Genomic DNA, 5,048 nt, shown 5'->3' on the forward strand with positions numbered 1-5,048 from the left:
TGCAGTGGTACATTGTTATTTGAAAGCAGCAATTTGTAATGTTTCCACACAAAGGGCCAGAGACAATGAAGCATATGTTGGGCAACTGTGGAATAGTCTGCGATTGTGAAAGGAAATGCAATACCAGTACTTCTGCTACATCGCAATAGTTACTTTCCTAAAAAAAACTTGTGTTATAAAAATATTATGTCAATGCGGAAAAGAGTTGTAGAGGCTAACGTTTCAGGCTCGCAATACGTTATTTTTCCTGCAAGATCTTCAAAATTAAAGTGTGTAGGAAGGAACTGCAGATACTAGTTTAAACCAAAGATAGACACAAAAAGCTGGAGTAACTCAGCGGGTCAGACACATTTCAGCCTGAAGGTTTCGACCTGAAACGTCACCTATTCCTTTGATACTGCAAGTTAAAAATATCCAATGCTCTCTATAACATTGTTTAATCGAGTATCATTGTGCGTGCCAATAGAAGCAATTGCTGGTCATTTTCAATGGCCACCCTTAGTGAAACTACAGAGGCTGCGTGGAGACTTTTTTTCTGTTTGTCAATTTCAAAATTAACTTATAAGTGGTTCTCCAGCTCTCAATCAAAATTTCATTATAACCAATTCTGCCTGCGTAATACAAATAGTGTTCCGTTCTGTCATGTTATAACTATTTAGTGTTATGGAAAACTCGCGTTATACCAGAGCTACTTGCTTGCACTTTAATCAATAATGGATTTGCTAAAACTACAACATTTGGGTTTAATGGATTGGTCAGTGACTTTCATGCAGGTTACAACCAGGATAGGTTATGGGGGGAAAAGTGAGAGCTGAGAAAGCTCCAGCCTGCTTTCATGTGGCTAGTTACTTGAAAGAACAATCTTCAATTTATACTTGTTGGTTTTAAATTTTAATTTCTAACCCAAGGGCCAACTTTTTCCACACATTGGCTAGTAGATATAGCAAACTAGCTGCAAGATTAAGTAGTTAAGGCAGGTACAATAAACATTTATAAGACATTTGAACAGGAACATGTATTTGAATTGTTTGGAGGGATAAAGACTAGACTGACAAATGGGACTAGCTTAGAAGAGGTATCTTGGAAAAGTTGTGCTGAATGATTGACTCTATAAACTCCAAAGACGTACAGGTTTGTAGAGTGCGTGCTGACCAGCCATCCACGTGCACCAACACCATTCGATACACACTAGGGACAATTTACCAAGTCCATAAACTTACAAACCTATAGATTTTTGGAGTGTGGGAGAAAACCGGAGAAAACGCATGGGGAGACTGTACAAACAGCACCTGTAGAACCCAGGTCTCTGGCCTGTGTGGCAGTGACTCTACCTTTGACTGTAAATTAGCCCAAGTGCTGTTGTACAAAGATCGCTGGTCAGAGTGGGCTGAAGGGCCTGTTTCCATGCTGTATCTCTAAACTAATCATCAAGGGCATAAGGGTATCCATTGGCCTGATAAATCCAGAAATGATGGAGATCAGAGGCAAGGATTGTTCTCTGGAGCTGAAACCCAATTATGAAATATTTTAGAGCACGCAGGGAAAATAATTTCCTGAGTCAAGTTGATCAGTATCCAGGCAGCCTGGATTTAATATGGCCAGAATAATTGGTGAGGATGTGAAGATTTTCTTCATGGCATTGATTGCTGTGATCTGGAATTCGCCATCTGAACATGTGCTGGAAATGTTTCTTTGCTGGTTCTGGGTGATGTTCTGTGGAAGTGTGTTTCCATATTTTAAGTGAATTCTGTAAATTTTAAGTGATTGATAATGACAGCATTCTGCTGCAATTAATATCCCAGTTTTTCGAGAGAAAAAATGGTTTTGTACATATATATCCAGATACACACACACTTGGTGTCTACCCTCCTATTCAGTTGCTCTGAAATTTGATTGGGTTTGAAATATCCCCAAATCATCTTACAAAAATTTTGCATAAGGATTGGACTGTACGTTACAGGGAAGACTGAATTGACTATATCTGAAATGAAGGTGCTGCAGTGCCCTGGGAGTATTTGGACTGAGGCTCTTTTTGATATAAAAACCTGCCCTTGTGGATAACACAGAAGGCTACGTATTAGGCCTTTACCTAGAATATTAGATTTGTGGAAGAGAAGAATTACTTCCCATTCTGACCCTGCACGTTTGGGAAACCGTCAATGCTAAATGACAGCGATGGATTGCAGGATGCTCTGCAACCGATTCAGCTTGGAAATGAACTTTGTACCAGCACTCCCAAGTCCCTTCGCCCCTCCATTTCCTGAATTCTCTCCCCATCCAGCGGCTCGATGGTGTAGCGGTAGAGCTGCTGCCTTACAGCGCTTACAACTCCAGAGACCCGGATGCAGTGCTGGCTACGGGTGCTGTCTATGGAATTTATACGCTCTCCCCGTGGCCTGCGTGGGTTTTCATCAAGGACTTTGGTTTCCTCCCACACTCCCAAAGATGTACACGTTTGTAGGTTAATTGGCTTGGTATGAATGTAAAAACTGGCCCTAGTGTAGGATAGTGTTAGTGCAGGGGGATCGCTGGTCGGTGCAGATTCAGTAGGCCCAAGGGCTTGTTTCCGTTCTGTATCTCTAAACTAAACGAAGCTTACATTTAGAAAATTGTTTATGCCTTTATTCCTATATTTGATGCTGGAATTTTGAGCAAAAAATAAAGTTCTGGAGTAACTTGGCAGGTCAGGCAGCATCTGAGGAGGGAATGGACAGATGATATTTTGGGTCAGGACTTTTCTTCTAACCTCCTACCCTTAATGTCATGTGTGAATCATAGGGCAGAGGTCATTCCTCAATTGCATGCATAACAGAATGGATCATGGACTTATTTATAATACTTGTCTGTTGATAATTAACTTCCAGTCAATCACTTTAGTTTAGATATACAGCACAGAAACAGGCCCTTTGGTCCATTGAGTCCACGCCGACCAGCGATCCCCGCATACTAACACTATCCTACACACTAGGGACAATTTGCAATCTTTACCGAAGCCATTTAATCTACAAATCTGTACGTCTTTGGAGTGTGGGAGGCAACTGAAGTACCCGGAGAAAACCGACTCGAGTCATGGGGAGAACATACAAATTCCCTACAGACAGAACCCGCAGTCAGGATCGAACCCGGGTCTCTGGTTCCATAAGGCAGCAACTCTACCGCTGCACCACCGTGCCACCCTTGAACACTTGGTGTCAACAATTTCTCCAACCTATTATCGATCAGTCTTGTGGGCCAGTCTTGTGCAAAACATGAAGAGACATGGAATAAAGTGAATTAAATGGAGTTGAATTACAGATCATCCAAGAGATGATTGAAGTGAAACATTATTAAAGGGTGAAGCAGCCACCCCATACTTGCTCCAGTCTCCTTCATCAGCTTCTAACTGTTTCAGAGTATCTGTTTGGTATAGAACATAGAACAGTACAACACAGAAACAGGCCCTGCAGCCTACAAGTTCTATACCAAATGATGCCAAGTTAAACTAATCTCTGCCTGCACATAATCCCTCTATTCCCTGCATATCCATGTACATATCTAAAAGCTTCTTAAATGTTACAAGCCTGTCTGCTTCTATCACCACTGGCAGCACATTCCAGGCATCCACCACCCTGTGCGTGTAAAAATAATTACCCTGCACATCTCCTTTAAACTTTCCCCCTCTCACCCGAAACCCACATCCTCAAGACCCTGACATTCCCACCCTGGGGACAAGGTTCTGTCTGTGGTAACGTTGATTTTCAAATTACCTGCGGCTCCTTGAACCGCAAGTTGCTACCAAACTAATATTCTGGAAATTAACTACTTTTGTTACCAAATATAATGACAGTTTCCTTTCAATGTAATCTTGTATTTCCCATTTCATTTCCAAATACCTCACATTTCCTTATTGACACACAGTAGCAGTGATTGATTACTTCTTTGTCCATTTAAAGAATTGGTCTTGCAGAGTAATAGCGACCGTACCCTGGCATCTGGGAAAGGGAGAGGAGGGGGCGTCTGCCTCATGGTCAACTCCGCGTGGTGCTCAGACGTGGCAGTCCTGTCCAACTCCTGCTCTCCACACCTCGAACATCTGGCGGTGAAGTGCCGTCCCTTCTACCTCCCGAGAGAATTCACCTCCGTTATCCTGACCGCGGTCTACATCCCACCCCAGGCAGACGTCCGTCTGGCACTGGAGGAACTGCACGCCGTGGTCAACAAACACCAGACGTCTTACCCCAAGGCATTTACCACCATTGCTGGGGACTTCAATAAGGCGAACCTCAAGATATCACTCCCCAACTTCCACCAACATGTCTCCTGCTGCACCAGAGGACCTAACACCCTCGACCACTGCTACACCACCATTAAGAATGCCTATCGTTCTATCCCTCGCCCTCACTTCGGTAAGTCTGACCATACCGCGGTGCTGCTTCTTCCTGCCTACAGGCAGCAATTGAAGAGCGCACCCCCAGAAGTGAGGACAGCACAGAGCTGGTCGGGGGGGGGGGGGGGGGGGGGGGGGGGGGGGGGGGGCAGAAGAACAACTTCAGGACTGTTTGGAGTCTGTAGACTGGGCAATGTTCAAGGACTCGGCAACGGACTTGAACGAATATGCCACAATCGTTACAGACTTCGTAAAGAAATGTGTGGAGGACTGCATCCCTACAAAAACCTTCCGAGTGTTTCCCAATCAGAAACCTTGGATGAACTTTGAGATCCGCACTCTCCTGAAGTCCAGACACAGGGAATTCACCTCCAATGATACAGTGGCCTACATGAAGACCAGGTACGACCTTGGTAAGGCCATCAAAAAGGCCAAAAGGGACTTCTGCTCCAAACTGGAGGACGAGACAGATGTTCGGCAGCTGTGGCAGGGCCTGAATGCAATCACCTCCTACAAGGCGAAACCAGGAGGCAGCTCGAATGTCGGTGTAACATCACTCCCTGACGAGCTCAATGCGTTTTACTCACGCTTTGACAGGGAGAATACTGATGTGCCTTCCCGATCCCCCATTCGCTGTGATGGCATTTCAGTCTCAGTCACAGAGGCCGATGTCAGGAAATCC

This window comes from Amblyraja radiata, chromosome 21 (genome assembly GCF_010909765.2).
Source record: "Amblyraja radiata isolate CabotCenter1 chromosome 21, sAmbRad1.1.pri, whole genome shotgun sequence".
Lineage (NCBI taxonomy): Eukaryota > Metazoa > Chordata > Chondrichthyes > Rajiformes > Rajidae > Amblyraja > Amblyraja radiata.